At 46.0% G+C, this 27320-nt stretch overlaps 1 pseudogene; it reads left to right on the top strand.

Moving 5' to 3' along the window:
* LOC135914822 (collagen alpha-1(XV) chain-like) overlaps positions 1 to 27320 on the top strand; it is a 131386-nt pseudogene that overhangs the window by 19456 nt on the left and 84610 nt on the right.

The raw sequence follows: 27320 nt of genomic DNA, 5'->3' as shown, positions 1-27320 counted from the left end.
TTATGCATGAAGGAGAAACCTGTTGAACTGTTGGTCTCGAAGAAAAGCAACGTGGGTATCACTCAGCTTACGGAGGCTTTAACTTTGACCACTGTGTGTGGGGAAATCATACTAAGCATGGGATTCTGCTTAGTTTTTGCTGAAGGATCACTACATGGGAAGCTTGTCGATGATCTACTAATGTGGGGTTTTGTTTGGCACTGATGATGACCGCTGATGATATTGCCTTGCTTAGTAACTCAGGGGACCAATAGCAATGCATGCTCACTGACCTGGAGAAGCAAAGCAGACGGGCGGGTCTAAAACTTAATCTGCAGAAAACTAAAGTAATGTTTAACAGTCTCGGAAGAGAACAGCAGTTTACGATAGGTAGCGATGCACTGAATGTGGTAAAGGAACACATCTACTAAGGACAGGTAGTGACCGCAGATCCGGATCATGAGACTGAAATTATCAGAAGAATAAGGATCGGCTGGGGTGCATTTGGCAGGCATTCTCAGATCATGAACCGCAGGTTGCCATTATCCCACAAGAGAAAAGTATAGAACAGCTGTGTCTTACCTGTACTCACGTACCGGGCAGAAACCTGGAGGCTTACGAAAAGGGTTCTACTTAAGCTGAGGACGACGTAACAAGCTATGGAAGTAAGAATGATAGGTGTAACATTAAGGGATAAGAAAAGAGCAGATTGGGTGAGGGAAGAAACGCGAGTTAATGACATCTTAGTTGAAATCAAGAAAAAGATGTGGGCATGGGCAGGACATGTAATGAGAAGGGAAGGTAACCGATGGTCATTAAGGGTAACGGACTGGACTCCAAGGGAAGGGAAACGTAGCAGGGGGCGGCAGAAAGTTAGGTGAGCAGATGAGATTAAGAAATTTGGAGGGACAGCATGACCACAAATAGTACATGACCGGGGTAGTTGGAGAAGCATGCGAGGGGCCTTTGCCCTGCAGTGAGCGTAACCAGGCTGACGATGACTGCTGCATGGAGATGGCATGTGACTGTGGCTACCCAATTGCAATGCCTCTAGCTGTTGGATTATGAGGGGGTCTGCAGCATATACTTTCATTCGACTAATCATCTCTTTCATGATTTCCTCCCACAATTCGTTGTTTTCAAAGATGTGCGTGGAGTAGAAGCAGAATGGCCTTACCAGGGACATATTCATTGAAGTTGGCGACCGCATCCTATCCTGACCATGATGTAGTGGTTCCTGTCTGTCTTCCTGTCTGTGTTCTTGTCTGTGATTTTCCAGACAATAGTGAAGAACTATTCGGCTGCCACCAATGACACAAACATTGGCTGCAGTTTGTTTTTCATGCGAAATAGCGGCCGGTAAATAAACTGATATCTTCACTTTATTTTTAGTTACAAGCGATGACCACTGTCAAATCTGTAGCACGAATGAGAGCTGTGGTACGAGGCAAGTTCAAATCAGAGCCCGCGTATGGCGACGAGTGCACTGCATTTGAGGCAGCTTGACTGATGCATCCGCCTCACAGTCTGGACGCCAAGAATAGCAGCCCACCTTAACTTTTTTTTTTAGAAATCCATGTGATGAGAAATGAAGCGTTCTCATAGCAATGCGTTTTGTGATCGTTCAGTTCTTTATGAAGCAGCGCAGCTACGGCTTTGCTTTGAAGGTGGTTAGGCTAAGCGGTACCATCGGCACTTGCTTGGCACTGTTCCGACAGCAGTGGGCAGCGGATGGCCGCTTACATGGTTGACCTGAAAGCTCTCCACCAGCATAGGTTGTGCGGCCTGCCAATGTGGGAAGCTGGCCTCTATTTATTCGCTCATTTGAAAATGGGCATTTTTGCAAATTCTGCAAGCGGTCAGAAATAGCTGCGCGCAGTGCACTGCTGCTTGCATGCATTGCCGTAGCAAAGTACATTGTATTTTCACCATATAGACAAAATTTGTCCTTTGAAGCTGATACATATTACATTATAGCTCGGTCCATTAAAGTGGACTTCGTTGCATTGATAACATGCAGACCAAACTAAGTGACAAGGATGGTCTGTTATATCCAAGACTATGTTATACAGTGAAAGCTCGTTAATTCGAACTTCAATAATTCGAATTTATGGATAATTCGAACTGTACGATTTGGTCCGGCCAAGCTCCACAGAAGTGTGTATAAAGAAGTCCGTTAATTCGAACACGAGAAGGTTCCCTCACGGATAATTCGAACTACGCTCGCCTGGCACACGGCCAGAGAAACGCGCCTACTGCCTACACACAAGGCTGTATTGCCTCCGAAACGGAGAGAACGGCGAGAGAAGGCAAAATCAGAAAAAAATCTAACCGACGCGCGGTCAGCCAGAAGGCAGCGGCGGCTGACGCCTCTCCTTTCTACGTAACCTCCTAGACTTCTTGCCCGCTGCGAATCTCGGAGGCTTCGCAAATCTTCTACAGCTGTTAATTCTGTGCGGAGATGGCACGGCAAGCGCCAAAACACAGCGGATCAAGTACATCGCAGCTGCGCTTGCAATCAAGAACCAACGAATCAGGGCCTTCGCCACCTTCACATGTTCAGCGGCTTTGTCTCGGCACTCTTCATCGGTTGTGCACCTCTGTTTTCAGCTTAGGAGGCATCGGCCGTCGCGATTCATTGTGATGGTGTTAAGCCTCGGCTAACGTTCGTTTCATTGGACATCGGTGGTGTGGCCCAGTCTGACCCAGAGCTTCGACTCGAAGATGGCGTGTGCCCGTGGCACACGCCATCACTTTTTGACTCGCCAAATTTCTGACATGCCCTACTGCTTCCAAATCGCAGTGTACTGTTGCTCTCCTTCACTTTCGTTAGTTCGAACTTTCGTTAATTCGAACTGAAGCGGCTTCCCCATGCGGTTCGAATTAACGAGCTTTTACTGTATGCGGATCCATTGTAATGGACATGGATTGTACCTATGAAACACGTGACTTGTTATCATATTTGGTAGAGTAGGGGCATGTGGTGTAGGTGTTAGCACATCATATTTTGTGCAATGTTTGTTGCTGCCAGTGCACTCGTTGCACGCTATGCGATAGCCATGCTCTTTCTTATGACTGAAATGCATGCCCTAAGGTAACCAGCTTATGTTTGATAAGTGTATAGTGCATATTCTCGTGCAGTAACATGCAGTTTAATAGTTATTATATAGTTACATAATGGTTTCAGTTGCTCATTTACTGGTGAAAACTAGTTCTCAAGCAGGTTTGAAGGGACCAAACTAGGCAGAATGAGTCACTTGCACTGAATGTTTGAAATAATGAACGATCAACCAAGCAGACAAATACATCAATGCGTTCACTTTTCTTCTAGTTGTGCCACCAGGTATCGTGAGTCTAATCTTCTTAAAATACTATAGCAAGAATATTGCTGCATCACGTTTGTCCTGTCCAAATCCTCTGTTGACACTCCTCACCAACACGAACCTAATTGAGTGTCCGTAAAGTACGCTAACCTATGTCGTCACGTCAAAAAAGTTCTTGCGCCTGCCATCTCTCAAGCCCTACGCGTCGCCAATGTTGCTGTTGCTGTTGCTGCCGGAAGTATGTACACTGCTCGCATAGGAGTTGCTGGCCGCCAAGTTCCAGCCCTTTCACCGTGCTCACCAGTTGCCCTCATCACCTAATCTTCGGGCTGGACTTTCTGACAACGCATTCTGTCCTCATCGACTGTTCCCCCGGTACACTGTGCCTCGAGCTTCCTCTTCTTTCAGATGTTCGCCCCGAACAACCAAACACCCCCTGCACTGCAGCATTTGTTCGCTTACCTCCAGAAGCCCTGACCTTCGTCCAATTGACCTCAAAGGCAATCGTGCCTGATGTCGACTATGTCGTCACACCTATTCGCGATGTCCTCCTGGCGCACGACATCTCTGTGCCACACTCCATCGTAACCCTTGCCGGTAATCGGATGTGCCTCCGCATTATCAGTTTTGGCTTGATGAAAACGGTAGCAGCATCAACAAATCACAGTGCCCCCGAGAGGGAATAAGAAACAAGGTGCATTAGGGCGAGTAAATAAATGCGAGATGCTACAACCTACCCTCAGTTTCTGCTGTAACAGAGTACTCACCGATTCATTCAATCTTTGGCATCAATTTTTGTCATGTGCCTTCTGTCTGCACACGACCCGCTGGGATAGTGACGCAGTTGTAGCAGCTAAAGTTTGGATGCTTTGTGAAATGAGTAGAAAGACCAGCTCCCGTCTGTGATAGCAGCCTCAGGAAGCCACACTTTCGCTATCAATAATGGTGCCTTTTGTGCGTTTGAGTTGGATACGTTGGATTGAGACCGGATTAAGGCAGATGGTGCTGCTTGTGGGTGAAAGGATCACACATATCCAGAAGGCCGGTGGCCCGTGTTCCATTCGCTCAGCGCGTGTGATCCACGCAGAAATTCGGATGCGGGGATTTGAGGCGTCTTGCAGACGCCGTACAGAAACGTTAACTGTCTGAGGCTCGTGTTGTGTCCACGTGGTCTTTGATTAATAGGAATGCTGACACATGCATACGCACAAGTACTATATTGTACTGCGAGCATTAATTTGATGCTCGTCGGAGCCCCCATGCAATAAGCGACACCTATCAGAAGCTGCGCCACCACATCGCCTCTATTTCGTTTACGTGTTCTTTTCTTTTCCCAAACGACACAGCAAGGCAGACCCGTTCACAGTCTTCTTTGTATTGCCTCTTCCTCTTTCCTTTCAACTCATTTTTTTTCGCTATGAAATCGGGTGCGTGTTAGATTTATACAGTGCTTTGTTTAGGAGCTTTAACGCAATTTCAACATTAGTTTTTCTGCTTTGGACATAAAGAAAGTGGGTGTGCATTTGATTTTAGGCCATGTTAGAATCCGGCAAACACACTCAAACCTCGTTATACTAAGTTGAAACAGGAGCTGATATTACTTCATTATATCCGCTAATTCCTTACATTCATTATTGACATTTACTGCCATTATGCCTAATGGGTTGCGCGCTTGCATACATGGAAATAAGAGCGCTTTGCGGCCTGCGGAACCACTAAACGGCCACTCATGCAATGAGAGTTCAATAAAACAACAAAAGAATCTTCGTCGTGTGCAACATGCGACTTAAAGGGACCCTGAAATAATTTTGACGATTTTTTACACACGTACTCAGTCGTTAAATAGGTCCTTCTGATCATTAATTGACACATCTAACTGCTCCGCGTAAAGCGTGTAATTTATTATAAGGTTTTAAAAATGCCCATCGCTGCCGACCGCAGCACACTGTTCGGCGGAATTTTAAGCCGCCTCTACCCATATGACGGAAATCGCCCATATGACGTCAGTGGGGCGAGCTATCCGATTGCCTGACCAGGGCGTGTGATCGATAATTTTTCCAACTTTATGGTAAACAAATGATGTTTGTAATAGTTGGAATGTTAGTTAATTTGTTTTTATGAAAAGAAAGTAACATAAAGAGAATGCACAAGAACAATTTTTCAGTACACTTAAGCACTTCCGGCACACAGCAAGTGTCGTATGCTTGTGTTACAATGTGGTCCGTCTTTGACGAGAGCTCCGCAGTCAGTGTCGATCTGTCTTTTCGCGAGTGCTATTATTCGACTATGTTGCGTTGTGGACTGCAAACGTAGCGACTGGCAATATGTCAAGCTGCGACATCGTGTCCTTCTGCAAGCCAGTAGACGAGCGGACTGGCTGCAGCGCATTGGACAGCTGCTATCCGATGGGCGCCAGCATTTGCGCAATTGCGGCCGTCACTTTACACCGGAAGATTACTAACGCAATAGCGTTTCACGATTAGGGTAAACGCAAGCGCAAGGGGACAGGGCCTGGCCGTGTCCTTTTGCGTGTCGTTTCAGGGGATGAACAGAAGCGCAAATGTGAATAGTCGGCACGGTGCAGCCACCTGGTTCCATAGAGCTCAACTACACACAGTATCAGTAATAAAATGTATGCTTTTTTGCTGCTGGTGTAAATTTTTTGCAGGAGTGTAATCGTTAACACGTTGTTTTTGTAAGTGTTTAAAGTGTTTTACACTTGGTTGGAGCAATATTATCTCTTTCTTTGGCTGGTTAAGCTCTGCTCCAATGGGTGGCTGGACCGTGGAGACCGATCAGGCAGCTCACGTACGTCTACGCTAAAGTTTCTTCACCAACTTGAGTTTATGCCTTCACCGTTCCGTCGGAACGTTGTGTTAGTGTGTGATTACCGGAATACTGGACCCGTTCCGCACTACGACAGAATGCTCGCATGCACGCTGCTTCGATAGCTCTCGCTTGGTGTTGACGGCCAAGCCGCTAGCGGAGACGTTTCGCGCGGGCGGGGGCGGGCTACAAAACAACCGGAAGTGGACGATGTGACGTCGCATCGTGACGCAGAACCAGTGAAGGCGGAGTTTAGCCCCGATCGCTCGGCGAATGAGTTGAGGAAGAAAGCATGGCTAGGGAGGAGACTAACTTGTAATCGCTTGTAGCTCCATTATTATGTAACGTTTCACCTAAATTGTGGTGCGAATGTTCTTCTTAAGCTGCAGCCTATGCGTCTACAAAATTTGTCCGAACCATTTCAGGGGCCCTTTAACAGTTCACGTTCAGTCGCATATATCATATAGCTGCCTTTTGTTCCACTTTGCATGTCCGTGTACCACTTGGCTCTTTGCAGTCGAGTAGTGCGTAACACACAACACAGCGCTCTGCTGTGTGATCGAGAAGCGCCGCCGCGCCGAACTTTACCACGCTGCCATGGCTCGGCCAGCTCGTGGCCTCCTAGATTACACAGATATCAGTACGATCATGGAGGCTGCATCCAGCTGCCAGCTTGTGCTGCGTGCCACAGGGAGAGGGAAAAGTGAAAGCACGGCCTGGTTGTGACCCGGAGGTTGCGCCGGGGAGATCTCTGACCAAGAGAAAAGTGAATGCACTAATCTTTCGCACTGCTTCGGCATGGCGCGACTCATGCAAGCTTGCGAGTGACACCTGAGATTGCGCCGGGGAGATCACGGAGGCTGCACCCAGTGGCGCTTGCCTCATAGTTGGCAGACATTCATTTCTACGCCACACAGTACAAGTGAATGCGCTAATCTTTTGCAACACCGCGTGTAGCCGCGCTGCGTGGCATGACTTGCGCAGCTAGGCACAGCCGAGAGCCATAGCTCAGCCGAAAAGTGCAATTTTGAGATGCTGATTGTGTACAGGTGAGCTGCTAGGGGTCACGGTGAGAAAGACCAGTGTTTTTCAATGACACATTCAACTTATGGACATGGGAGTTTTGAACTTCGGCGACAAACGAGTGCTGAACCCCAGGAGAGGCTATGTGCTCGGCACGCAACAGTTGTATATTTTTTTTGGTTTCAAACACAAATGTAGTGCGTTATAACCGTTAGCAGGACAATTTAACTTCTTTAACCCTTTCAGGATCAATGACGTAATTATACGGCGACGCGAACAAGTCTAAAATGGTGGGTGCCGTGTATTTACGACGCCATCTGTTTGTTTAAAAAGCCTGCGATTTCCCTAACTTTTTTCTTCACTGTTATGTGCTGCCTCTACTTGGGAATGCAGGAAATTTTTTCGCGTGCCTCCCTCTATCGAATTTCGTTGCATGGTTTGTTTTAGAGCTAGTTTGCTTTGGTGCATCTATATACTACCGCTCGCGCATTGGCGCGCACGCGGGCAGGCAGCGGTTTGGGTTTTGTTCTGTGGCGGTTTTGGCTTCATGCACTTGCAAAACTGATGGCTATCTCGTACTAATCGCTCAAAATGCGACCACCTGTTTCTCGCTCGTTCAGTGCTCACAGGGGTGCGCATAGGAAGGATGCCGCTGGGCATGCATTTTCTTTTCATTCTTTTTTTTTCTGGGAGGCTCACGAAAACTAATTGCACCTAGTTGGCGATAAGATGAAGATTAGCTAAAGTTTGTCCCGCGTCTTGCTTTTTTGATGGGCACACAACCACACAGTTTTCTTGAGTACGCGCACCCACGCAGTTAGATTACGCTGTGAACGTAGATATTAGTGTAGGAGCAGGAACATTTGAGACTTGCGAAATATTCTCGTGTGCGCACTCTGAAAGCCTTGAACTTATATGTATAACAATGCATCAAATTTTTTTATCCTTATAAGTTTATTTCCTTTTTTATTGTTCTTGTTATTCATGAGTGAAGAGTACTATTTGAACCGCACCGATGGCACCGGCTGTTGGAATCTCAGCGCTGCCACCAGCTGTTGGAACCTCAGTGCTGACACCCGTTGTTGCAAATGGGTCGCAAGCCCCAAGGGTAGCGTTGGCCTGGCGGCCTGGGGCACACTGGAAGCATCCGAAGGTCCCGGCAAAGCATGAGTCGACTGCTGACAGAACAACTTGTTTATTCTAGCATCGCAAAAGAGCGGCCGGTCAGGTCGACCGAAGTGGAGAGACGGGAGAGCACGTTACTCAACAGAAGAAATCGGAGCCTCTCTCCTGGCGTCCGGGAGCAGCTGCTCTTATACTCTTGGCGTCGCGGGCAAGAAGGAAGGTCACGGGACGACACCACGTGACAGCGAGGCACGGACGGACTGAGACATGTAGAGACGAGTGTAGTGACGCATCAGCCGGGCCGGCGCCGGTCAGACCTCCTCGCTTCACACTTGGGGAGCTCCTCTCCCCGGCTGCCGCGCTTTGACAAGCGTGGGCACACACACACACACGCACACACAAAGACACGTGGCACTGAACATGCCGGGACGCGCTCGGCGGGGATGCGTCGCGGCCGCTCCGAACGGGCCAAAATGTCCGCCGCTTTGAACGAAGCTCCGGCGTACGTTGCATCCGCGCCGGCTTTAGCGCGCGTCGTAGGCGAAACGTAACAGTACATATATACCAATGCAAAATATTTTTTTCTCCCTTTACGGTCACCTTAGAAAAATTCCGGTAATATTTTTTTTCGAAATAGGTGCCTGAGAATTGCAATCTCCAATAAAAAAAAAATCTTCCCTGAAAGGGTTAAAACGAGTTCAAGATACATGGATCTCTCTATGGGAATGTTAAGGGGAATTTATTTATTCACTTGAATATATCTATTGTTTTGTTATGACCAGTTTCGTTATAACGAGGTTCGAGTATATTGTCAAATCAATTGGCGGTGCGTTTTGGCATTTTTTATCATATTGTTTGATTTGACCCGCCAGGTAATTGGATCATTTTGGCGGTCCCTTTAGAGTCGAATTAACGGAAGTTGAATGTATTAAAGGGCAATGTTTGTGTCCCCCTTTCCTCTTCAAATCCTACTTTACCCAGCAGCAGAGGGCAGCACCAGCGGCAGTTCTCTGTCTGTGGTGCCACATTGCAGAAAAAAATATTTTCCAATATTCTATCAAATATTATCAATTGACTGAGGGCCTTAAAAGCGGCTTGCTGGCCGACGGGTGATTAGTCGTGAGCTACTGCATGCGTTAAATTAATTTGTCCGCTTACTGGACGAAAGGCTCACGTGTAGGTAGAAAGTACCGAACCTTGACTGCCAGGGCTGCGCAGTTGACTTAGTGAAGATTGTGTGCGGCATCAGCACTTTGTGGAATTGCGGCGAGGCGTGGCACACATCGAGCTGCGCATTGGGCGAACGCAAAATACCTCCACGTGCACCACCATCGTGAATTTGAAGTATACTGAACCACAACATTGGGGGGCAAAATCTTAATAAATTTGATGCGCGACACACATCAAGCCATGTGACAGGCTTTGCGAACGCCCCCGGCGTCTTTACCATCACAAAACTCAAGCGCTTTACTGAATCACAATTGTTGAAGTTGCATTTTTAGGTATGAAAGTATTGGCAATCTAGCAGTGAAAATCAACTAGGTATCTATGCATGTAAGGTGACGCCTTTGCCTCTCTTTCTTGTTTATCTCATCTTCTTTTTTTTCATTTCCAACTGCTGGTTCTTGTGTCAAGGTCTTAGCAATGAGCACAGCTATCATATTTACTTGATCCTAACGCGCCCTCAATTGTAATGAACACCCGTTTGCCATGATCGGGAAAAAAGAAAAGTCCTTCGCAGTACCGCACACCTGATTCTTTCATAAAGAAATACAACTTTCTCTCATTTGGAAAAACAAAGATTTACTCCTAATACACTAAAGTTGCAATAAATAAAGAAGGTCGCAGTTGCACCCAGAAGGCTAAGCATCGATTGCGATAGCAAATTAATAGACAGCTATACGAAATGTGAGGATTGTTATTTTATTGGCCTTATAAACTGTCAAACATTCGCTCATGGACAAATTTAACAAGCATGGTGTCACGTGCAGACGAGCAAACATCAACACGTCTCACGCTTTGACCAACCCCTGGAAGGCGAATGCTAGTTGCTATTTCAAGGAACATGCGCACTCCAAGCAGTTGCCGGCTATTCTAACTTATCTTTTTTCTCTCTTTGTGGATTTTAAATCGGGCGAACCGCAGGAAGTGGTTGCCCTCGTGCGTCTGTCGAGCTTACCTCAGCTCACCCTTACCACTCACTCAGCGATATCACAAGTCAGATCGCGCTTGGTCATCTGCTTCGGTTGTCATCCCAAGTACGAATATAGGAAAGATAAGACAGAGAAGCTTGATTGGGCGTCAACGAACGAAAGATGGAGGGAACCAGGGGTGCGATCGGAGATGGTTGTTCGGCGCGTTCGTTCGCTTACCGGCGCGCGCGATTGGCCTACTCCGCGCCGACGTCGCCAGCCGCGGGGCGCCGCCCCGTTTTTGGTGACGTCAAAATGACGACACGCTCCTGTCAATCATCCGCCCACCGAGCATTTCGTCCGAACGCGACGGGAGTTGAGAAGTTTGGAGCGATCATACGGCTTCGCATGGCGCGTCTGGTGGATTGGATTGGATCCAACAGGCGGCCTTTGCGGCTGCAGAATGGCACGTTTGCGAAACGCGTTTGAAGAAATGACAGAAAGTGAATTCCGGCGTCGTTTTTCTTTCTCGAAACAAATAATTCGTTGGTTGCACAGAGAAATCGACAACATCATCGGTGCCAGCGAGCCACTGGGATGTTGTCGCTGCCTCTTGAAAAGTGCGCCACTCTTCCCGTCGTTTTTTTTTCTTTTTCCTTCTCGCTGTGCGCGACACCACCTAGGGACGACGGAAAGAACCTTGTAGTTATAAATTGCAGTAGTCACACGTACTACTATTTGAAAACGTGTTTGGGCTTGAGAAGAAAAATACATTTTTTTTAGATAAAGATTTAATTCATTTGGAAGACGAGAAACATTTGGTTTTGTAGTATACTGCTTGCAAGCAGACGACAAACGACGGAAGTAAACTTCCGGGGAGGTCACCGCTTCCTGATTGGCTGCTCTCTCCGCCCCGCTGTCACAAATTTTGCATACTGCAACTTTGTGACGTTGCAGCAACTGAACAGTACGCGCAGCGAACAAAATATCTCCGATCGCGCCCCAGGTGAACCAAGCATTAGACGAAGATAGCTAAATTGCAGCTCCACAAGTCTTGCGCAGCTCTGTGTTGTTCTAGCACCAGGAATTCCATTTCTGCGAAGGTTTTCAGGTTTCCTAAGTACAGCTGGTAAGCACAATTATTTCACTTTATTTTCTGAGCAGGTATTCCTTTTGCATCAGTAGACCAGTTCTGTGCGAGCCTCAGCGGACTGACATAAGAGCAGTGCCGCTCGACCCATTTGTCGTGATGGCAGCCCATCTGCTGTTGGTGAAATACTTGTGCTGAAGGGCTTGAGTGCATGTTTGTTAGGCTATACATTTTGTGTGGTATTTACTTCGGCAACACACGCAGCCAAGGCTGAAGTAAAGAAAAAAAAAGCCCCAATGTTTTATCAGATTTCAAGAGCAATGACGGCAAAAGGATGAACGCATGTAATTTCTTGTTGCGTTTTGATGCACCATTACTAAGATATCGTACTGAAGAAGGCTGAAGCACTCTATCTTATCTGAATTTTGGAGCGTAGACGGTACCATACGCTCGATAACGTTGCTTTAGGTACAGCTTGGACCTGTGCAAGTTTTTGAGCACCTGTATTATAGAGGAAGCACAATGTTATTTGATTTGCTGGTGAAAATGTATTTAATAATACCAGTAATACAAGTATAGAGTATTTAATGCTAAGTAAGTGCGAACTGGTAACCCCCCTGGTGATGAAGTGTGCCGTTAAGGTATTTTTTTTTGTGTGTGTGTGAATTTTCGGTTCCTTGCTTTGCTGTTGTGTCAAAACAGTGTCCTAATACTCGCCTTGCTTTTGTGTACATATATGAATATGGCACAAAGCATGACGACAGGCAGATTATATGCGCTTACTTGTAAGCGCTGTATAAATATGCTCCCTGATTCGGTATGTAGTTCAAATAATGAGAGCAATTATGGGCTACTTCCTGTCCATGCAGATGCACATAGCTAGTTTAATATTCTGTTGGTCCTTACTTCTCATACCGTGAATTAAATACATGTATTGTACTCTACCTTCTTTCTGTAAGCCACAAAATGTGTCACCATCATAGCATATGGGATAGTCAAGTTCCGTGTGACCAACACGTGATGGTTAATTTTCGCATTGGTTTGAATCTTCTGGAATGTGTGTTCGCTCATTATGTACAAAATTCAAGTGTGAGTGAAAATTGTTTCTACAGATTGACGCTTTTGCACTGCATGGAGGACAGTCTTTTTCCAGTACGGTATGTGGGAATAAAAACAAATACATTCAACTTTTACTTGTGTTGAGTTTTGGCTGACTGAGAAATCGGCCAGCTTTAGTTGATCCACTTCACAACACGCGAACAAAATTAATGATTGATGGTGCCAGGAAGGTATTTTCTTTATACTACCCCCCACTATATCAGTGGACTAGTTAAACTGCAGCCCGAAACTTAAACGCAAGTTAGGAATTTCAAGGCGACTGGATTTCACTTCCAGTGCACATCTGCAGGCATGGAGTGATGCCTGACGCCGGCAAAAGATGCCGAAAGCTAGCGGGGTTATACTAATCCAGGTACAACCAAATTAGAAAGGCCCACTTACCTTGAACAAAGACCCTCCCTCACCAGAATTGGAATTGGCCTCCGTGGTACAGTATTCGGCCACTACCTTCCGGATGATTCCTACAATTTACCCATCGCCCTCAGTCCCCAGCAAATGCGGAGCACCTGACCAGGGTGGTGGTCCGACCTGTAACGCAGGAGAGGGTGCTAAGAATCTCTGGGTCTGGACAGGCCGCCAGTGGAAACTGACTCTGTCAACCTTTAACAGCCGAACTCTGTCGGATGAGGCTAGCTTAGCAGGACTCTGTTGTTGTTTGGGACATTGTTTGGGATATCATCGGTCTTACTGAGATTAGAAGAACTGGTGACGCGTATACAGTGCTGACTAACGGCCATGGCCTCTGCTGTAGAGGTCTCCTAGATAAGAAGCAATACGAGGTAGGATTCCTAATTCATAAGGGCATAGCAGGCAACATTGACGAATTCTACAGCATTAATGAGCGGGTAGCTGTAGTCTTAAGCTTAATAAGAGATATAGATTAACCTGGGTACCGGGGTACCGGGGTAAACGGGGTGATCTACTTCCTCATCGTCGAGACTGGATGTTGGAGCCTACGCTCCAACATCCAGTCACGACGATGAGGAAGTAGATCAGCTTTATGAAGATGTTGAATTAGCGATGAGAAAAGTGCAAACTTAGTATACTCTAGTAATGGGCGACTTCAATGCAAAAGTGGGGAAAAAGCACGCTGGTAGACAAGCAATTGGCAACTACGTTATCGATTCTAGGAATGCTAGAGGTGAGATGGTAGAATTCGCAGAAAGGAATAAGCTGCGAATACTGAACACCTTTTTCGGGAATCCAAGCAATAGAAAGCGGACCTGGAGACTCCTAATGGTAAAACAAGAAATGAAATTGATTTCATACTTTTGGCCGATACCAGCATAGTTTAGGATGTAGAAGTGATAGGTAGGATAAAGTGCAGTGATCATAGGCTAGTGAGGGCTAGGATTAACCTCAACTGAGGAGAGAAAGTGTAAAATTGCTCAAGAAGAAACAAGTCAACCTTGAAGCAGTAAGGGTAAAAGCAGTCAAATTCAGCCTGGTACTTGCAAATAGAGAGATGACGACATGAAGCCAATAAATGAAGCCATAAATGGGCTGGCTTCAGAAGCAGCAATTGAAGTGGGAGGCAAGGCACCAAGGCAACCAGTAGGCAAGCTCTCCCAAGTAACAAAGGACCTAATAAACAAACAACAAAGAATGAAAGTGCCCAACTCAAGAGATAGGATAGAATTCTCGGAAATGTCAAAACTGATCAATAACTTGAAAATAGGTGACATTCGCAAACTATAATGTGAGAAAGACTGAAGAAGCCGTAAAAAATGAATGCCGCCTGAAATCAGTGAGAAAGGAACTTAGCATAGGACAACCCAAGATGTATGGACAGAAAGATAGGCAGAGCAATATCACAATCTCGAAGGTATAATAAAAACAGTGGACGAATTCTATACTGACCTGTACAGTACCCAGAGGAGTTAGGATACATCCATTAAGAACAGTAATGAACAGGATGCAGAAACTCTTCCTATAACTAGCGATCAGGCCTGAAGGGCCTTGCAATAAATGAAATGAGAAAGAGCGGCAGGCGAAGATGAATTAACAGTCGATCTAATCAAAGATGGATGAGACATAATGCTTGGAAAGCTAGCAGCTCCTTATACGAAGTGCCCATCGACTGCAAGGGTCCCAGAAAACTGGAAGAAGGCAAGCATTATACTAATCCACAAAAAGGGAGACGTTAAAGAATTGAAAAATTATAGGCCCATTAGCTTACTCCCAGTATTATATAAACTATTCACAAAAATAATCTCCACTAGAACAAGGGCAACACTGGACTTTAGTCAACCAAGGGAACAGGCTAGCTTCAGGAATGGATACATTACAATGGATTACAACCGTGTTACTAATGAGTTAATCGAGTAATCTGGAGAGTACAATAAGCCACTCTATGGCTTTCATAGATTACGAAAAGGCATTTGATTCAGTGGAGATATCAGCGGTCATAGAGGCATCACGTAATCAAAGAGTACAGACCGCTTACGTACATACATTGGAAAATATCTACGGAGGTTCCGCAGCTACCTTAATTCTACACAAGCAGGAAGATCCCTATAAGCAAATGGGTCAGACATGAATACACAATCTATCCAATGTTATTCACTGCGTGCTTGGATGAAGTATTCAAGCTTAGGAGTAAGGATCGACGGCAAATATATCAGCAACCATTGGTTTGCCGATGACATTGTCCTATTCAGCAACACTGCAGACGAGTTACAACAAATGATTGAGGACCTTAACAGAGAGTGTAAGAATGGGGTTGAAGATTATTATGCAGAAGACAAAGATATCGATGAATAGATTGGCAAAGGAACAAGAGTTCAAGATCGCCATTCAGCCTCTAGCGTCTGTGAAGGAGCACGTTTACCTAGGTCAACTAATCACAGGGAACCCTGATCATGAGAAGGAAATTCATAGAAGAATAAAAATGGCTTGGATCGCATACGGCAGACATCGTGAGTTCCTGACTGGAAGCTTACCGTTATCATTGAAAAGGAAAGTTTTCAATCAGTGCATTTTACCAGTGCTGACATATGGGGCAGACACTTGGAGACGGCCAAAGAAGCTTGAGAACAAGTTAAGCACCGCGCAAAGAGCGATGGAATGAAGAATGCTAGGTATAACTTTAAGAGGTCCAAAACATCACGACTGTGCCAGCAATGTAATAAACCAGGCGTGCATCACTTTGCTTCTTCACATAGCCAGATGCTCCAAGGCAACTTCTGCCGCTTCTGCTGCTTCGGCAGGTTGTGCTGTGTCGTCCAAGGCTGTTTTTTTCATTTTCTGGGAGCAGCTGCTACACTCTTAAGCAAAATTACACCCTTTGGGTCGTATCTTGCCACACAACAATAATCGTCATTTTTGAAGGGAAAATCAGACATCCACCCGTTCGTAACACTTGATACAAAGGAAACCCATAGGGGAAGCCCGTATGGGTTTCCTTTGTAGCAATTGCTACGAACGGGTGGATGTCTGATTTTCCCTTCATTCAGTACTTCTTTCCACCTTGCGGGTTTCTGCAGAACTACTACGCCATCGTCATTTTTCTTGTCCGCATTTCCTTTCTTTAACGGTGCGACCCCGGTACATCGAAGTCACGAACGACATGCGCGTTATTAGCATGACAAAGCGTTCTCTACAGGAAAGTAGTGAGCGCAGCGTTATCAAGAAAGGAAACGCAAGCAAAACAGTTTACGATTATTGTAGTGTTGCAACTATACACCCCAAAGGGTGTACATTTGTTAAAGAGAGTACTCCGACATCAGGGACTCCAAAAGCCGAGGGGACACATTTCCTTCCGTAGTGCTCTTTGCCAAGGTACAAATGCTCATGCACTACTGTAAAAGCTTAACAGAGAGGCACTACGTAGACCACGAGAGCTCCCTTGCGCAGCACCGTGGCCTACAAGACTGACAGGCTGACGGCGCCCCCGACGGAAGCGCCGCATTTTCTCCCAGTGGCAGGAACGCGCAACGGGCCCTCGCTAGGCAATGGTGGCGGCGCCGTGTTCTTCACACCTCTCCATTCTAGCCAGCCTAGCCTTGGCTGTACGTACATCATATATATGCATATGGACATCTCACTAGTCGCTTCAGATCGTCAAGCACCTTCTTCAGCAACAGTTATACGCAGTGCGCGATTACGTCAAGGAGCGAGGCATGAAGATATCTCAGGAACAAGTCAATGGTTTTGTCGTTCACAAGAAAGGAAGTGAAGAACTTGAAGCTTTTCGCGTGCGGCCAGGGGGGAGGGGGATCAATGAAGTCGTACGCGATTGATTTTCAGGAAATACACCTATATAACCCATGTACAGTGGCGCCACCTTATCCAAATCTTACCCATCCAAAAAAGCCGTCTCCTTATCTAACAGATTGATTGAAGGGGCACTAACACACGCGTCTCTATTCCGCCAGATAGCTTGAGCTTCAATGATCTCTCGCACGTCTTTGTCTTCGTGCTTCGCAAGAACCCGGCAGGATTCATACACCGGCGCACAGCCGCATTCTTGACAGTGGGTTGGCAGATGACCATATTGCTTATTTTTCACAGTTTGGCAATGTTCCCGTAATTGGTCGTTAAGACATCTCCCTGTCTGTCCGATGTATGTTTTCCCACAGGACAGCGGAAGTTCATATACTACAGTCTCTACGCGTCCCACTGGCGCTTTTCGATGATTCGTAGAGCATCCGGCAGCTGCCTTACGGTACGGGTCCGTTAATCGACATACCAACACCAACAACAAATGGCAACAACACGCCAACACGCCCAACAAATGGCAATATATAGACCCGACACGTACCTACTCATACAGGACAAATCAACGTGACCACAAATCATCTCTGCCGCAATGCGCGCACGAAGTGGGGTGGAACAACGGCGTCACTGCTTCAGGTCCGTAATGCCCTCACCCTACCAAATATTGCCTATTCCGCGCCACTACTTCACAACATTGTAATGCCATGAGGCCGCGAGGGCATAATATGTAAATGAAGTGCAATCGAATCAAATCCACGATGCGCTGGTCCTCGTTCACGTTCTCCTCGCCCTTTCCGGAAATGTGTATCCGTTGAGGGCTCGTGAACTTTTACTCTCTTCATTTCTCAACACTTTGTCACCCCTTGGCACCATAGTTTTTTTTTTGGTAACCAACATAGCCCTAACGCAAGTTGAGGACACGATCGGAGCGCCGTTGTCACAGTGGAAAAGGTTTACTTGTTTCGTCTTGTTACATGTAGCTATGTTAATACAACATGATTAGCGCTAGAAAAAGAAACTCAGTGCCCGTATTCAGAAACCTTCTCGTTCGTAAGTGGAGAATTCACGCTGAAGCGGGAGCCATGGGCGCTGCCATGCGTGCGTGAACGTTATGAACGTTAAAGTCGCCAAATAACGTGCTTTACATGACGCACGTAAATAACAAAACAATTATGCGGGGAAATATAAACGATATGCTGAATGGCTACAATGTGAAGCCACTCAGCCCTGTGGCTACACATTGTTGGAGGGCCCCACTTATAACGCACACGCACACACACGCACACATTTATTTATATATTTAGGTTATTATAGTGCCCTACAACTTTGTAATTGATATGTTTGCGGTTCATGCAATAATTAACGAGTTCACTAATTAAACGTAATTAATTAATACTTCGTGATGAAAAAAATGCTAGCCGTAAGTACATACGACTACGGATACTATGCAGTCGGTACGATTTCTTTAGAGTTCTTGGGTATTTGTAAAATATTGGTCCAAGTTAGCTGGGACACTCTGTATATATATATATATATATATATATATATATATATATATATATATATATATATATATATATATATATATATATATATATATATATATATATATATATATAACGAGAAGAAAGGGGGTTACCCAAGGGGCCAGATTTTTATTAGTCATATCATAAGAAGCCAACAAACACTGACAGAAGGGCAACATAGGGGAGAGTACTTGTGCTTAATAAATGAAATAAAGAAACGAAAACCTAATGGAAATTAAAGTGGATGAAAAAACAACTTGCCGCAGGTGGGGAACGATTCCACCACCTTCGCATTTCGCGTGCGATGCTCTACCAATTGAGCTACCGCGGCACCGTTTCCACATTCACTTTCTTGGGTGTTTGTTTCCTAGTAGAACCATATACTAGTAGAACCAAGATACTTGATGTGCTGGGCAGAGCCCCCTAGCCTATTAAAAAAGGCCCGAACTGGGGCGTTAGTTTATTTGCTAATTATAAACGTTGCTTTTTCTTGCTCTTCAGTGCATGTGCGCTTGACCTTTTTTCGGCAGTTGGACAACGGCTACACATCGGGACTGTTCAGCGGTGCGGGCCCGTTCAATGGCAGACCCGGCCCGCGAGGACCACAGGGCTTGCCGGGACCTAGAGGTCACCAAGGTCCAAAGGGGGACCAAGGGCCTCCTGGACCGAAAGGACGAGATGGGCATCAGGTCAGCCGTTTGTTTTTTCGAAAGGTGGTTATGAACCCTTTGTGTGGACTAACACGCTTCTGCGATTAGTATGCGAGCATAAGTGCACATCCTAAAAAGAGAAGCAACGAAAGGCAGGGAGTTCAACCAGACGCACGTCCTGTTTGCAACCCTGCTTTCGTAGAATGGGAAAAAGAGGTAAATAGAATTCAAGAAGGAAAGATAGAGAGGGCGATAGTCGTGCGCACGCTTGAGGCTACAAACGGTGCCAGGGACCTATCGACTTCAAGTACTGCAGCAACGCCTTCGTTGTTTTCTGCGCCAGCTACACGCACAGCCACGGTACAAGAATATTGGCTTCTGAAAACGGTCTCGAGTCCAGCCGGTTTAGTGCTGTCTGGAAACAGCGGCGCCGGGTGACACAACGAGCACAAAAGCACCGGGCGTGTTCAGCAGTTTCTTCGGTCCCGCAGGAGTCGCACGTAGGTGCATCAGCCATCCCCATGCGGAACGGTTATGCTTTCGTGAATGTAATCCTGATCCAGAGATTGGGGCATAACAACGTTGAATTAGAGCGGAAAATTGGTGATGGCAGTTGCAGCTTTAGAGAAAAGTCGAGTTTACGTAGACGGGGCACTTCAGGGAACAAGAAGACGACGAATAAATGTCCGTAATAATCCGAGCCAGGAAATAAAGTTTTCCTGCTGCGTAGTCTTGATAGTAGGATTGGCACCACTCGGGTTCCTTTATGGGCAGACCGGAGTGCCTCACCGGCGACGTGATTACCACTAATACTGGTATGTCCTGTCAGCCATTGAAATTTTACATCGTGTCCTCTATCACGAGCTTGATGGTGATTATTTCTCATATCCTGTACCAGTTTCTCGTGAGTCCTGTGGCGTAGGGCAAACAGCGAATTCTGAAGGGCTGCTTTTGGATCGCAAAATACTACTCAGTTGTTGACATTTCTTAATTGGGAGACATTTCTGACGTTACGACAGAAATTCTGATTTCGCAACAGAAGCATTCTGTCGCGACAACAAGAGTTCTGAAGTCGGAACAACAGCTTTATATCCTGACAGCGACTCCGACGTTACGACACCAATTCTGACGTCGCAGCAGAAAGATTCGGTCGCGACGGCCAAGAGTTCCGAAGTCGCAACAGAAGCGCTTTCCGTCGCGGTCCCTCAAAATTGTATGTTTTCGCATCGGTAGTGTACACTGTACTTTTCTCTTGCGCGGTATTCAATCGCGCTTCTCTGAAGCCGGCAATGCTGATGGCACCGACACCGGTATTAAAGTCGACGTGGCGAATAGTTATAATTGTGCCGTGACGACGCGGCACCAGCAACGCCCTACCAGCCTCGTCAAAATCGGCGGCTGATCGAAATCATACCATCTGCGGGAATGGCTGCGTATCCGTTTTTTTTTTGGTAAGATGTGGCACACAGGCCTGTGGACTTACATGTGCCGTTACACTGACACATTAGTTAATTTCCCAGGAATATTTCACAAGCTTATGCGAAGCGGAAAAGAAGATTTGGGTTGTTCCACAAAGTTGCGTGAAAAGCTGTCTCGCTCGGGTCTCATTAATCTGGTACAGTGCTGCCGTGAGAAGCCAGTATGCTGTCAGAAAGAACTCTCATCCACGAATGTTTATGTAGCTATTTTGCATTGAACACACGAATTATATGCGCGCTCAAAAGTGTAAAGAACGAGAGACAACTGCCGAAACTAGCAGTAATAACCTTAAAAGTCAACTTTGTCTATTTCTGAATTTCTTATTTAATATGGATATCGTACATCAAAATCGATGTTCTAGCACTGCACGATGTACCTGTCGATGGTACGAACACTCTTGTTCTTCTAGAGATGCGGCACTTGACGCGGTGGAGTGATAGTGGATCTTGGCTCTCAAAATGCAAATGTAAACATCAGCGCATCAGCACGTCGTACTGTTCACATGGCCAAAACGTACACTCGAAAAGCATGGCTCAAACCATGTTAACAGTTTCTATGCCTGATTTTTTTGTTTCTTCAGCCATTGGCCCTCACTACACAATTTCAAGGTTCTTGCGTGAAGTTGTAACGTCCTATCGTTTCCTTAGGGCGAGATTTTCCCTTGAGTACCTCTCCAATGTAAAAAGAAAGCGTCTTATGAAGGATCTCATTGAAAGTGTGTTCCCTGTTCCATTATATCGGTTAAATTTTCAACAAGGGCCTGGGCAAGACGTACTTAAAAGGGTTAAAAATTTGTGTATACCGGCGAACGTTAAAACATTCTTCTTCAAGCTTCACACGGGAACCTTGCCTGTTAAAACGTGGCTAGAGGAAAGAGGGATTTATGTGCCATGGGGAAGCAGATGCTTTCTGTGCAACAAAGCTGAAACGATTGAACATGTTTTCATCGACTGTAATAACGCCATATTCTTTTGGGATATATTACAGAGAAGGTTAAAGATAGACCTACCCCTCAATCCACATGGCATTCGTTTTTTACCCCCTGAACGCGATTTTGAACAGATGGATGTTATCTTTTTACTCGGACTGCACGCAGTATGGCGTAGTCTGTTGGCACATAGACATTGCGATGTTAAAGGCCGAACTGTGTATGAATATTTTGTGGAAATGGTTGTGAAGGTGCGTGACGTCTACAAGATGAATGACTGCGATGAAGCTGTGGTGTCAATGCTTGATACTTTGACACATGTAAACGAGTGTGATCTACGATCACAAACACTTTTAAGGCTTGTAGCCAAGCTGAAAATAAAGAAGAAAAAGACAGGGGTGGTGCAGTGGTAAGATGCCGGGCTCGGAATCGTGAGGTCGCATGTTCGAATCCTAGACGAAGACGTTTTTTTTTATTTTTTTTTTACTTTTATGTTTTTATTTTTTGTACTAACAAATTTACATAGCCTTACGGACGTCTCTGTCAATTTTTAATTAAATATTGATCAAGAACTACAGAACTTTCTACTACAGGACGTCACACTACAGACAACACAACTACAGGCAACAGAACTACAGAAACAACGTCCCAAAATACGACAGACTGTTAAAATTTCCTGTTGTGTTTTTCAACTTGGAAGGCCGGAAGAAGTAAAGAAAAAGAAAGCCTTGGGAGCTATGCAAAGGGGGAAGGCAGCTGGGGAGGATCCGGTAACAGGAGATTTGTTGAAGGATGGTGAGCAGATTGTTCTAGAGAAAATGGCCACCCTGTATACGCAATGCCTCGTCACTTCGAGCGTACCAGAATCTTGGAAGAACGCTAACATAATCCTAATCCATAAGAAAGGGGACGCCAAAGACTTCAAAAATTAGAGACCGATCAGCTTACTGTCCATTGCCTACAAACTATTTACTAAGGTAATCGCAAATAGAATCAGGAACACCTTAGACTTCTGTCAAGCAAAGGAACAGGCAGGATTCCGTAAAGGTTACTACTCAACAATAGACCATATTCACCCTATCAATCAGGTGATAGAGAAATGTACGGAATATAAGCAACCCTTATATATAGCTTTAATTGATTACGAGAAAGCGTTTGATTCAATCGAAACCTCAGCACTCATGGAGGCATTACGAAATCAGGGTGCAGACGTGCCATATGTAAAAATACTGAAACATATCTATAGCGGCTCCACAGCCACCGTAGTCCTCCATAAAGAATGCAACAAAATCCCAACAAAGAAAGGCGTGAGGCAGGGAGATACGATCTCTCCAATGCTATTCACAGCGTGTTTACAGGAGGTATTCAGAGACCTGTATTGAAAACAATTGGAGATGAGAGTTAATGCAGAATACCTTAGTAATTTGCGATTCGCTGATGATTACCTTGCTTAGTAACTTAGGGGACCAATTGCAATGGATGCTCACTGACCTGGAGAGGCAAAGCAGAAGAGTGGGTCTAAATATTAATCTGCAGAAAACTAAAGTAATGTTTAACAGTCTCGGAAGAGAACAGCTATATACAATAGGTAGCCAGGCACTGGAAGTGGTAAGGGAATACATCGACTTAGGGCAGGTAGTGACCGCGGATCCGGATCATGAGACTGAAATAATCAGAAGTATAAGAATGGGCTGAAGTGCGTTTGGCAGGCATTCTCAGATCATGAACAGCAGGTTGCCATTATCCCTCAAGAGAAAAGTCTGTAATAGCTGTGTATTACCAGTAGTCACCTACGGGGCAGAAACCAGGAGGCTTACGAAAAGGGTTCTACTTAAATAGAGGACGACGCAACGAGCTATGGAAAGAAGAATGATGGGTGTAACATTAAGGGATAAGAAAAGAGCAGATTCGGTGAGGGAACAAACGCGAGTTAATGACTGCTTAGTTGAAATCAAGAAAAAGAAATGGGCATGGGCAGGACATGTAATGAGGAAGGAAGATAACGGATGGTCATTAAGGGTCATGGACTGGATTCCAAGGGAAGGGAAGCGTAGCAGGTGGCGGCAGAAAGTTATATATATATATATATATATATATATATATATATATATATATATATATATATATTAATTGACGAGAACAACGGCAACCGCCCCTCCCTCACAACCGGCCGATCCAGGTGATAAAGTTGTCAGTGCGGCGATCGCGTATCACTGAGATAAACCATTGGAATAGAATCGTCGTCGGTTATCCCTACCCAGCTCTCTCATCTATCGGCTGCTCGTATACTAATATAAGCGGTGCCGAATGGTGCAATTGTGTTACAGGATGTGGCGGGCGGCGACAGATCTTCGGAAGCGTGCCAGACGGAACAGTCTCTCGTGACGAATCGTCCACTTCATCGTGTGGGGCACAACATGCTAGGCGACGCTCAAGATCGGGGTGGCTGCGGCCAAATGTGCTGCCGCCGTATGCGCGAGTGACGCATAGCCTCGCAGCCTACACTTTTCACTGTACACTTATTTCGTGTCGCCTTTAAGCCACATAGGCTAGAGCTGACGCGTTGGCTAGCATTTAAGGCACTCGCATTCAACCCACTGCTGTACATGTAGCAGAGTCAGAAATACGACCTTTGCATACAGGTGATAACCTTTACTAAGAGGCCTGGTGCGGAGGTTGGAGGCCACGCGCTTCCTGCTACTCCCTTTCGCTTGCACTATTTCGGCTAAGGCGCCCATGCGTGATGACGATTACTCAAAACAATGCTGACTAGGATGGAAAAAAAATGAAAAAAAGAACCGAGTGGTGGAATACTTGATGTAGTACATAAGAACGACGTTCAAATAAAAACTAAAAGGAAATTCAAATACATTCACACTAAGTACAAAAAAGCAAGAACATGATAATTTGTGAATACAATGTCAGTGAAGTAAGAAGAAAAAAATCGTAACGCATGTACCCTCGCGGCCGTAAACTACATTGTGCTAACCTTTGAAAACAATGGCTGAATCTCGTCGGGGGCAGTTTCCGAAATCATGTTTCATCATCATCATCATCAGCCTGGTTACGCCCACTGCAGGGCAAAGGCCTCTCCCATACTTCTCCAACTACCCCGGTCATGTACTAATTGTGGCCATGTTGTCCCTGCAAACTTCTTGATCTCATACGCTCACCTAACTTTCTGCCGCCCTCTGCTACGCTTCCCTTCCCTTGGAATCCATTCCGTAACTCTTAATGACCATCGGTTATCTTCCCTCCTCATTACGTGTCCTGCCCATGCCCATTTCTTTTTCTTGATATCAACTAAGATATCATTAACTTGCGTTTGTTCCCCCGAGTTTGTCATGTTTGTCAATCATGTTTGTCGTCCTACAATCCTCGTGTTCAACACAGTGGTATCTGGATGCATTATAGGTGTGTATTGGAGCAGGGGTACGAAAGGGGATACGATAAGCATTGACGCGCTACATTTACAACTGATGTTTGCTGTTGGTGACACTTGGTTCCTGCTCTGTTTTTTTCAGCCCTGTTTGCGCACATGTTTTGCTCACTTCTGTCGCTACGTTCCTCTTCATATCGCAGGGACCACCTGGTCCACGCGGGGTACAGGGTCTGGCGGGCTTGCCTGGTCTTCATGGACCGAGGGGACCCATGTGGCCAGAAGGACCGCAGGGACCGAAGGTGAGACTGCAGCCGAGGCCACAACAAATCTGAAAAAATATACAGAAAGCGTTGTTATAGGCAAAGGAGAGTAAGCGTCGTCTGCAACACTATGCGACGACACTATAAAGAGATGGCCAACATCTCCTTCCTATTATGTCAATAGAAAACTGACAATTAACAATTTGGTTAAACAGTTGTTTTCTAATAAGCAATGAGCCACCGCGGGAAAATAGCCCACTGAAGGGCCGGCTATCCCAGACATGGAAAATAAGTTACTTAATAAGAATATAAGGCACCGGGCAAGAAGAACAGTGCATGACGGACAGAATTCAGGCACAATGGAAGAAGTGGGAGGCTGCCTCATAAGTTCTGTGCGATAATAAATATCCGTTCGAATTGGAAGGACAAGATTGCAAGTGGGACAAGTAACGATACGTGGACCCAAAAGACTGCGATAACCAAGTCTACCCATCAGAAAGTATCATTCATACCATTATTCTTGCAATAAATTGAAACAATTCCCTTGAGTAAAGTTGAAAAATATCACGGCATTTACAATATATCAGTTTGCTTCGTGTATAAAGCTCAGCGCGTGGACGGTCAAAGAACCTACGAGGCGACGCAGAATGAGAAGAAAAACAGAAGGAAAGGAGGGGAAGAAGGTTGCATCTGACTCGCTACTTAACTTTTGGGCAAGATGAGACAAAAAGATAACAGTCAGTCTGTATTCCTCATCTGTTTACTGCTCATCGCAGTTGACATCGCGGCCGCTTGTGTGCGTTTGTTACTTTCCTTACAAACCCAATTTGGTACGACTTACTTTTGCCTTTGATATGTTCGTGCGTCTATAGGACTGTGTGCTGTGGATTTTTGACCCTATGGCGTTGTTTTTCTTTCTTTTTTACTACATATATTATTTATATTGTTGTTTCTGTTATGCGGAAAGGAGTAGCCGTCACAATTATAGGGTCACTACCTATTTTTCCTTTATTTTATTTCAATAAAGAAAAAGAGAAAATAGTAAATTGACGCAAGCATACGGAGGAACATTCACAAATGATTTCAAATATGGATAAGACTCGCCGTTGCCCTCAAAAAACGAATTAGCGCTGGGGGCATTGCCAGTAGCCAGGTTTCCAGGATCGCTTCTTCCATGAACGGCTTATCGTATGAGCAGCTGAGACACAGTTCTGCGTGAAACTCCTTTCGCTTCTAAAGAAGGCAGGGTCACAGCAGGGACATTTTAAGACGATAACTTACATTGCCACTTCCCCGACCTTGCACCGGGTTTGTTGTCTCTGTGTGATTCTACGGTTCCATATAGACGGCGACACAATGCTCATTGCCGAAACTTTCTTCACTTTTCCTAGCAACGTTGGGCCGGTGGCCTTTCTGGCCTCGTCAGTACAGAAAAAAATGTACCTAGGAGAACCCAGCTCAGCTGGCGGACCTTTTACCCATTCGTCAGGTCACCTTGCAACCTGCAAGAGTGCCACGCGACACTGCCATTTCGACTCGAACCGAAGGAGCTGGTGACATCACGGTGAACGACCAGCGCGATACCCGACTTCATGAAGGTGCCGAAAGCGGGCTCGCTGTAGTCTCGGGCAGGTTCAAAGTGGGTGCATCACGTTCACACCTTGGATGATAGTATTACAATATGGACGTGCCGCACCAACGCCACGCGTCTCATGGTGGGACAAAAAGCGCGCTTTTGAGAATGCAGCTCTTAGGCGCCCGTTCCTGCGTTGAGCGTCGACGTGCCTCGGCGTCGTACCTCGTGACGAAGCGAATGAGCTCATCGAAAGACGAAAACGAACGTGGAGCGCAGTGGGAGATGAAAGAAGAGAGCGCGAGGAGGAAAGCGGAGGAGGAGGATACAGTGAAAACATGAGGCGGAAAGTGGAGGAGGAGCGGAGAGGAAACGGCCTGCGCACGCGCTGAGTTGCCGGCGGTCACGCCATCCGCAGCCGCATAGGCGATCTCATCTGCGCTTCCGAGTCGTGGACCAGGGTGACGTGAGGTGGGCAGAGCTACGCTCTTCCACGGCGTCAGCGGCCGAAGTCAGTACGCTGTACCAACGTGTTTGACAGGGATCACTGCTCCTGCAAGGAACAGTGACGCTCCCTTTGGTGTTGTCGCCGCTGAGACTGGGGGTACTATTTCACCGCAGCGAAGGGCCGCTCTCATCGTTGGATAAACGAAAGCGTGAGAAGAAAAACGTGGTGCCACGCAAGAC

Source organism: Dermacentor albipictus, unplaced genomic scaffold, assembly GCF_038994185.2.
Source record: "Dermacentor albipictus isolate Rhodes 1998 colony unplaced genomic scaffold, USDA_Dalb.pri_finalv2 scaffold_25, whole genome shotgun sequence".
Lineage (NCBI taxonomy): Eukaryota > Metazoa > Arthropoda > Arachnida > Ixodida > Ixodidae > Dermacentor > Dermacentor albipictus.
Note: the sequence above shows the minus strand (reverse complement) of the source record. Positions and strands in the feature narration are given on the sequence as shown.